The sequence below is a fragment of the Garra rufa genome, chromosome 1 (genome assembly GCF_049309525.1).
Source record: "Garra rufa chromosome 1, GarRuf1.0, whole genome shotgun sequence".
Classification (NCBI taxonomy): domain Eukaryota; kingdom Metazoa; phylum Chordata; class Actinopteri; order Cypriniformes; family Cyprinidae; genus Garra; species Garra rufa.
The window spans coordinates 77,614,995-77,624,786 of NC_133361.1; the positions used below are offsets into that span (position 1 = coordinate 77,614,995).

Genomic DNA, 9,792 nt, shown 5'->3' on the forward strand with positions numbered 1-9,792 from the left:
ATTTATAACATAATGTTTAGTTAAGCAATATTCATCGAGAAAGTAGAGTGCTGATTCCCTGAATATTAGCACGATTGCAGATGTGATACTGATTTAATGAAATTCAAAACACCAGAGACTTCTTGAAAAAAGGGGCATAACAGGTCTCTAACTCTCACCATAGCACAGAGATTGTGCTTATTAAAGTTGCATTTGTATTCTAGTGCCATTAGATGTTTTGGACAAGATATTAGCACCGTTTAGTAGTGCTGGGGGTAAACGATTATTTTTAAAACGATTATTCGGGCGATTAATTTATCGAATAGTCGACTAATGACTAATTAGATTATTTATCTTTTTTTTTTTTTTTACATAGTTAGCAGTTTCCTCCTAAAAGATGCTCCCAACGGGAAGTCGTGCTGGTGTGGTATGCTAGCTCCATCTTGCAAAGACTGCATATAACTATACCGTTTATGTTTCTGGCTGTGTTTAAAATATTCCCACACCTTTGAGGTAGGACGGCGAGTTGTTTTCTGATGACAGGGCTTGACATTAAGCTTTGACATGTGCTTGTCCTTTCAGACAAGTAAATCAGACATTCGCTTGTCCGAGTAAAAAATTTACTTGTCCAAGGGAAAAAAGAGCCTTTATTGCCGTAAATTAATTTTTCTGAAGCAATAGTCACATCAGTGCTCTATAAGGTCTTACTTTAATCATAATATTGGTGATATTTGCCTTAAATTGATTCTATGACACTTTTTAACTTTATTTTCCTAACCTTACTAAATCATCATTTATATTAAATTCTGAAATTTTATCAATACATTCAATTAGAATAACTAGACTCTGTATGGTTACCATTCAGATTAAATCAGTATCAACAAACTCCATCTTCCCACTGCACAGGAAAAACCCAGTCTGCATCAAAAATGCTATTTAAATGTATTAACTTAGACTGTTTAACTGTGAGAGATGACTAGTGGTTAAAAGAATGAGACATTAAAGGAGATTGGTTTAAATAGATTTGGTGTATTTACAAGGTTCACATAACAGACTTTAAAACAACACGATAAAACTAGGTAAACTCTGTTAAAAGAATACAGTTCATTTGTCCTTACCCTAAAACAGTCCAAGAATCCCAGTGTGTTGATAAGTCCAATGTGAGTGTCCACCATTGTATATACAATCCACAGAAAGTTTAATCCAAAGTTTGCAGGTGGTGAATGGAAAGGTGAGCTCTAAAATTAGCAACTCCTCAATCCAACAGTTTGGTGACTGTCCTTTGTTTTTCATGCTGCTCTCTTATACAGTTGTACTTCCTGCTTCCTTTCATGTGTCTAGTCACATGACAGGCCAACCATCCATTTATTAAAGACACACACACTTAAAATGTTAATAGTAATAAAATGGCCTAAAAAACATGTAAAACACTTAAAACTCTATAATACATTTAAATGATTGTAATAAATAGAGTGGTAAAACACGTCTTTCTAAAAGCCAGCAAATTATATAAATAGTGAAGAAAAGGCAAAAGCTTGCAGCACCTGGTATTCCCAGTCGGTCTCCCATCCAAGTACTTACCATGCCGGACGCTGTATAGCTTCCAAGATCAGACGAGATCAGGCACTCTCAGCGCGGTATGGCCGTAAGCGAAGGCTGCTCCAAAAAGTGGTCTATTTAAAGATCAGCCTCCGTAAAATCCAGAATATTATATAAAAAGTAAAGAAAAGGCAAAAGCCTACAGCACCTGGTATTCCCTGGCAGTCTCCCATCCAAGTGTAACAATCGGCCTTATCAGCCGAGTTACAAGACTAAAATGGGTTCAGATTTAACTGTGAGAGATGACTAGTGGTTAAAAGAATGAGACATAAAAGAGCATTGGTTTAAATAGATTTGGTGTATTTACAAGGTTCACATAAAAGACTTTAAAACAACACGATAAAACTAGGTAAACTCTGTTAAAAGAATACAGTTCATTTGTCCATACCCTAAAACAGTCCAAGAATCCCAGTGTGTTGATAAGTCCAATGTGAGTGTCCACCAGTGCATGTACAATCCACAGAAAGTTTAATCGAGCGCTCTTTTTTTTTATTAAAGAAATTTCATAATACAAATTTTCCAATGTGTGCTTCACATTAGAAGTCTCACGACATAAAAGAAATAAACATGGAAAAATACATCACATTATCATCAACAAAGCAAAAGGAACACATTAACAATAAGGTGAATTTTCAACCAATCGAAACATCAACAATACAAAATAGTTGTCCACACAAAGTCGAGAAAAAAAAATAAAATGAAAAAAATTAACAAATAAATAAATAAATAAATAAAATTAAAATAAGATAAAATATAATCTACTCATCTCATATTTTTTGTTTAAAATCATGCCTTTTATACTTAAGATTTAGAAAGCTCTTTCTCTTCCTGGAAATTTGCACATGAGATTCTCTAAAACATTACAAACTGTTGGTGTAAAAACATCATAAAAAGCTTTCAGCATATTTTCACTTTTAAAATACACATATAATTGTTCTACATATACTTCTATTTTCCTTTTAAAAACAGTCCAAAGCTCTAACACCATTTTTTCTTTTTTGCCACAATTCTTCTTTCCCAAATTGCGCTTTTCACTGCACAACACTGATGCTGCAGACTGAATATTTCAAGTATTTATTTCAATTCAAGAAATACAGTATTTCTTACCATAATCAGTTACAGTAATCAACCAACAATCAAATCAATGAAACAAATAAAATCTGTAGACAAATAAAAATTACTGCATGAAGTACATACAGTTTGACTCTGGAAAAAAAAGCAACACAACTACTGTAACTATTCCTCATCTCTCCGTCTGGCTGGATCAGGCCATAAGATTTCATCCACATCATTTTTGATGAATACAGGTGAACTCACCTGCTGCCTTTTATGGCACACCTGAGTGCTGCGTTTTCAAATTAGCACATGTGTGCTTCCACACCTTGTGGATGTGTTTATCCAATTTGTTCATTTGTGTGGTCATTGGCAATCCGGGGCTTTGTAATGACAAGGAAGTAACCTCACAATCCTTATCTGTGTCTAAGGTGTCGAAATGTGTGTAGAGTTTTACAAATCACTGTGTGTAATGTTTAGCAAAAAGAGTGAAGCAGACATTGTGTGTAATGTTGTGCAAATCTGTGGCGGTGTGTAAACAATCGTAAAAAACTGTAAAACAGACTCAGTAAAAAAACACTTTATGCCTTATAAAATATTTCAAACATCCTGGCTTTGTTTCAACACACTTCCCCCTCATGTTTCTCCATATACATTCTTCTTTCAGATCCTTGAATTTTTCCACCCAGTACTTACGGCTCTTTAAAAACACCATCTCTAAAAACACAATAAAACATTTTTACAGTACATTCTTTAAAATCATACATTTTTTCCCCCAGTTTCACAAAAATATTTCCCTCTGTTTGCTCTCTTTCCATACTCTCTATTCTTTTAATCAACTCTTTGGTTATTGCATTTTTAATAATTTCATATTTATTTGTTATTTCTTGTTTACTGTATTCTTCTTTTGCTTCCTCCATCGCATCCACAATATATTGTATCGGTAAAAAGCCCTCTTTAAATTCATACAAAACATCTCTCACTCTTGTTATCCCCACATCCATCCATTTTTTAAAAAGTATTGCTTTCTCTTGTTTTAAAATGTTGTTATTTAAGAACAGAGGTTGATTTAAAATGTTTTCTCTTCCATTTTTCTTCTTCATTCTCGGTTCTGTCCATAAAGGTATTTTAGAAACATATAAAACATACCAAAGTTTAGAAACCATTAAAACATTCAATATTAAAACCTTCCACCCGCACGCAAGGCTGTCGGGAGGGTGACTCCAAGGGTCAAAACATCCAGAGGTTGGCCAGGTGTTGGTAAGCTTAAAAGAGAATGTCTACAAATTTCAACCACCTGAGGGCAACTCTGCACAGTATGAGAGTTAACAGAAAGCCAAAAGCCATGACTCTGGTGGGACTCAAACCCACAACCTTTGAATGGCCTCATCTGGCAGTCTAGAAGTCCAATGCACTATCAATTGCGCCACAGAGGCCGCTGGCATGCCAGGCTGGGCCACTGAGGCCTTTTCTTACAGATTTGTGGCCGTCCAGCTCGGCTGAATGGCACGCTGTTTGGGCAAAAAGACAGGTCCTCAGGTCTTTGCACAATTGAGGCACGGTTCAAAAACATAGAGTGTTGCCGGGATCTCCCATCCAACAGCGAGGCCAGAGACAGCCACTGGTGGAAAGGCGCCGTAGGGATTCGAAGCTTCTCCGTCCGTTTTTTGGTAAAGCACGAGCTCGGCTGTATTGTGCTGCGCAACCAAAGGCATCGCTGGGCTTCGAACGCAGGAACTCCTGTTTACTAGACTAGCCAGGCAGCACGTTCGCCCTCCGGAAGGGCGACTCAGGCGATCCAGGCTTCCAGAGAAGAGGCCAGCTGTTGGCTGACCGGGCGCTGGACAGCTTTAAGGCATTTGCCGACAACTTAGTCAGGGCTGTTTGCAAAATTACCCACACGCTATCCCTGTTTGCATGTCGCTTTCGGAAAAGCTTATGCTTGCTGGACTGAAAAAATCGTCCAAGGCACCGGTGGGATTTGAACCCAGTATCTCCTGTTTACAAGACAGGCACTTTAACCAACTAAGCCACAGCGCCAAACCGCATGCAAGGCTGTCGGGAGGGTGACTCCAAGGGTCAAAACATCCAGAGGCTGGCCAGGTGCTGGTACGCATAAAAGAGAATGTCTACAAATTTCTACTGCCTGAGGGCAACTGCTCTGTATGAGAGTTACAAGAAAGCCAAAAGCCCACAACCTTTGAATGGCCTCATCTGGCAGTCTAAAAGTCCAATGCGCTATCCATTGCGCCACAGAGCCCTGTAGGTATGTCAGGCTGGGTCACTGAGCCCTTTTCTTACAGATTTGTGCCTGTCCAGCTCGGCTGAGTGGCACAATGTGTGGGCAGAAAAACAGGTCCTCAGGTCTTTGCACAATTTAGGCATGGTTCAAAAACAGAGTGTCGTCTGGATCTCCCATCCAACAGCAAGGCCAGAGAGAGCCACTGGTGGAAAGGCACCGCTGGGTTGCGCTTTGACCAGCTAAGCCAAGGCGCCTCCTTTGTGGGACCAGTTAGCCTAGGATCCTATCCTTCAAAAGCAGGTGAGAGGGTAGTGTTGCAAGGGAAACCGCCCGCTGTCCTCGAGCTTCTATTTGTCTCCATTCGCCGTCCATTTTTTGGTAAAGCACGACGTTGGCTGTATTGTGGCGCGCAACCAGAGGCATTGCTCGGATTCAAACCCAGGCTGACCTTCCGGGTCTGTGGCCGTCCAACGGTAAGAGAGCGCGTGCTCTCTCTGCAGGAAGGACAGGCCCTTGGGTCTCTGCACAATTGCAGTGTCCAGTGTCGTTTGAAAGGCAGAGGCACTGTAAGGGCCTCAGGTCCAAGGGAGGGCAAAAAGGTCCAAGCTGCCATTCGCAAGGTACCGCTGGGACTCGAACCCAGAATCTCCTGTTTACTAGACAGGCACTTTAACCAACTAAGCCACGGCGCCAACCAGCATGCCAATCGTGAGGATGGCGTCTTAGACGATGCATGAATCAACACTTCAAACGTCCTGCTGCCTCCATTTGATGCAAGACAGTGATTGCCATACCTCACTGAATTGGTTCTTGGGCATGTTTTGCTACATTTTAAATATGATTGACATTTTCTTTAAATCAATTTAAGCTGAAAACAGGAGGCCTCCAAATGGTTTCTGCTGTCCGATTGCAACATTGCGCATGATGGGCTTAACAAAATGGCGAAAAGCACGACTCAAGCTCCTCTGTGTCCCCATTTGTCGTCCGTTTTTTGGTAAACACAAGCTTGGCTGTATTGTGGCGCGCTACCAAAGGCATCGCTGGGATTCGAACGCAGGATCTCCTGTTTACTAGACTAGCCGGGCAGCACTTCCGCCCTCCGGGAAGGTGACTCAGATGATCCAGGCTTCCAGAGAATAGGCCAGGGGTTGGCTGACCGGGCGCTGGACAGCTTTAAGGCGTTTGCCGACAACTGAGTCGGGGCGGTTTGCAAAATTAACCACTCGCTATCCCTGTTTGCAGGTCGCTTTCGGAAAAGCTTGCGCTTGCTGGACTGGAAAGACAACCAAGGCACCGCTGGGATTTAAACCCAGGGTCTCCTGTTAACGAGACAGGCACTTTAACCAACTAAGCCACGGCTCTAAACCGCATGCAAACATCCAGAGGCTGGCCAGGTGCTGGTACGCTTAAAAGAGAATGTCTGCAAATTTTAACCACCTGAGGGCACACAGTATGAGAGTTACCAGAAAGCCAAAATCCACAACTCGAACCCGACTCGAACCCACAACCTTTGAATGGCCTCATCTGGCAGTCTAGAAGTCCAATGCACTAACCATTGCGCCACAGAGCCCGCTGGCATGCCAGGCTGGGCCACTGAGGCCTTTTCACAATTGAGGCACGGTTCAAAAACATAGAGTGTCGTCGGGATCCCCCATCCAACAGTGAGGCCAGAGACAGCCACTGGTGGAAAGGCACCACTGGGATGCGAACCCAGGATCGCCTGTTTACAAGACAGGCGCTTTGACCAGCTAAGCCACGGTGCCTCCTCTGTGGGAACCGTTAGCCTGGGATGCTATGCTTCAAAAGCAGGTGAGAGGTTAGTGTTGCAAGAGAAACCGCCCGCTGTCCTCGAGCTCCTCTGTGTCCCTATTTCGCTGCCCGTTTTTTTGGTAAAGCATGACGTCGGCTGTATTGTGGCACGCAACCAAAGGCATCGCTGGGATTCGAACCCAGGATCTCCTGCTTTTACGAGACAGGCACTTTAACCAACTAAGCCACGGCGCCAAACCAGATGTAAGGCTGTCGGGAGGGTGACTCAGAGGGTCAAAACATTCAAAAATTCAACAAGAATTTAGGCTAGTTTTGCATGTGAATAAAAATTTTAAACATAAAACAAAATAAATAACTTATTCAACAAATAAAGAATTTGGGTTTTCCTGACAAAAATTATTTCTTTAAGAATTAAAAAATACAAAAACCTAAATGAACCTAAAACGTATCAGTTATACTACAATCACAATAAAAGAACAGCTATTTCTTCAACATGACCACAAAATGAACAAATTTTATCAATATCAAAATATTTATAGAAAGATTAATTAAACCTGTTGCTATATGTTAAGTTGTTGCACTTGTTATAACGTCATTGGTCACATGATAACGTCAACATGGCGTAAGACATGCAGATCACATCCATATTTAACGAGATTTGAAAGTAGAATACATATTTTTTTAGCGATCGTTAAGTAAGTACTTATTGAAAATAAGTATCTACTCATTGAGTATGCGGTTTTGAATGCAGCCACTGTCTTTATAAGGTCAGACCTCACACCTAAAATAATATAGTTCCTGTAATTCCATTTGATGTTAGTGTTCTTATAATATTATTCTATGATTGACTAACTGTTCTAGTTGGAAGAGAACGTGTGTTAGTGCTTTGTAATAATAATTCGATTTTGAGACATGTTTGCAGTGTTTTGGTGGATATAGTGTATTGTGCTAGTGCGTTACTGTAATTTGAAAATTAGTGTTAGAGTTTAGTTTGCAATGTGTGATTTTCATCATAAAATTAACTGTTTTGTTATTTCTGTTTTGAATGTGCGTTGGTTCATTATGAATTTAGGACAATTGTTAGAAGTATTGGAAAAACTTGCATAGCGAATGTAAAAAACTAATAATTTCTGCTTCTCATAATTCGGCCTTGGTTGCATTATTGTTTTATTGCAGTAACAGTCTTATTCGAAGTGTCGCATAAGTAGATGTGTTGTGGGATTTGGCTATTAACAATTTTTACATTTTAATTATATTCTACTGAAGTAAACAAAATGAACAAAATGCCTGAAAAAAGATGAGATCATTTTGATGAATAAGATTCAAAGATCTGAGTCAGTAAAATGATTCGAACTTCCCATCACTAATACACACATAAGAGATCTTAAAGAAAATGATTAAATAAGATAGTTTGTTATTAGAGAAGCCTTTTTTTCTTTCCTAGACAATAATGGATAAAGTGAAGCAGTGTTACGCATTGATAGAATTTCAAGACAAAGGACAGATATTCTCCCACAAAAATGGCTTTTTAAACAAAAGTGTTACAGGCCAAGCAAACCAAACAAATTTGAAGGCAGCATTGAAGAGAAATGAGCCTGTACAAATGGATGGAAAGTCTTTGGGCCTGTTTGATTGCTCAAAAAGTGTGGTAAAGAATGTGATGCAAATATTTTTTTATCTGCATGATCTGATTACTTTACACGCTTTGCTGAAGATTTTTTTTTATATCTTATCTATTAATTTATCATATTTTATTTAATTAATACATTATTAGAAACACTAGAGAAAGTTGCTAAATTATGTATGTGGATTCTGATCTCTATAAATCGGAAATAACTTTTCATGAAGTGGGCCATGATAAAAGAATAAAAAGAAAGAGGAGGTTAACAATGATAAATACTAAAGAACTGTATTCAGCTGATGATGGCCATAGGTCTTTAATCATCAAAACAAAAAACTATAAGTTTAATACAAATTCCCTAAATATAAACATTACCTAATCTATCAAGACTCCATTCTTCATTTAACGTCATTCTTTGTGAGAATTACATGCTCTTTTGATAGTTCAGTTCATTTTTAGAGTGTTTGTTATTTGAGAAAAAATGTTTGTTATTTGGTTTGATCAGAGAGCAGAAAGAGTTACTGCATCGTCATTCAGGCAGCCAGGACAGAATTATCTTCATCGTCAGTTTTTTACATAGTCATGTGACACACCACAGCCACAACAGCACTGTAAGACACATGGATCACTTTTATTTAATTTTTCCTTTTTATTATTAGTATTCATAAGCATGCTCGCGATGTTCACGCTGAATCCGAGCTGTGGGATTTACAACACGCAAATGCATCCTCTCCTCCCAAAAAAACATTAAAGTAAGTCTCTGGTGAGCTGGGAGAAGAGGAGAATAAACTTTATGGTTACCTGCATAATCTGTATATGATATCAATGTTGGAAACACTGAATAGTTGTGATAAAATGACAAGCACTCAGCGCGTCCAATCTGGCTCAGAGCCAGCCAAAGCGCCAAAACAGATTTGAATTCAGCAGCTGATGAGGTAATGCGGCCGAGACAAATCGTACGTGCTCAACAATATCAACGTTGTGGGTAGGTGTTTATTATGAACAACAAACACAGGTGCATATAATGGATGGCATTTTGAATGCACAGAGATACTGCAACAAGATCCTGAGGCGCATTGTTGTGCCATTTATTCACAACCATCACCTTGCAGCATGATAATTTACTGCCCTATGTTGCAAGAACCTGTACACAATTACTGGAAGCTGAAAACATCCCAGTTTTTGGCATGGCTAGCATACTCCCCCATTGAGCATGTTTGGGATGCTCTTGATCAGCGAACTCAAGTTCCTGCCAATATTCAGCAACTTCGCACAGCCAGTGAAGAAAAGTGGACCAACATTCAGGCCACAATCAACAACCTGATCAGCTCTGAAGGAGATGTGTTGCACTGCGTGAGGCAAATGGTGGTCACAACAGGTACTGAACAAGGTAACACGGTAACGCGCATGGGAAGGGCTTCCATGGAGGACATAAATAGAGGATATAAGGCCGATAGATCATTACAAGTAATGCCTATGAGCGCTTGTGGTGTGAACAGCTTTATTGTTTTGACGTGCTGCTTATTTT

General features: G+C 39.7%; 4 non-coding genes and 1 pseudogene across 4 annotated transcripts; all 5 read right to left on the reverse strand.

Moving 5' to 3' along the window:
- Positions 1 to 1,511: 1,511 nt before the first annotated feature.
- On the reverse strand, positions 1,512 to 1,630 carry LOC141346599 (5S ribosomal RNA; annotated as a pseudogene).
- Positions 1,631 to 4,597: 2,967 nt separating this feature from the next.
- Positions 4,598 to 4,671, reverse strand: trnat-ugu (transfer RNA threonine (anticodon UGU)). Its single transcript has one exon. It is a non-coding gene; the product is annotated as a tRNA-Thr (tRNA).
- An 820-nt stretch (positions 4,672 to 5,491) lies between these two features.
- Positions 5,492 to 5,565, reverse strand: trnat-agu (transfer RNA threonine (anticodon AGU)). Its single transcript has one exon. It is a non-coding gene; the product is annotated as a tRNA-Thr (tRNA).
- Positions 5,566 to 6,562: 997 nt separating this feature from the next.
- On the reverse strand, positions 6,563 to 6,636 carry trnat-ugu (transfer RNA threonine (anticodon UGU)). Its single transcript has one exon. It is a non-coding gene; the product is annotated as a tRNA-Thr (tRNA).
- A 165-nt stretch (positions 6,637 to 6,801) lies between these two features.
- Positions 6,802 to 6,877, reverse strand: trnat-cgu (transfer RNA threonine (anticodon CGU)). Its single transcript has one exon. It is a non-coding gene; the product is annotated as a tRNA-Thr (tRNA).
- Between the last annotated feature and the right edge of the window lie 2,915 nt (positions 6,878 to 9,792).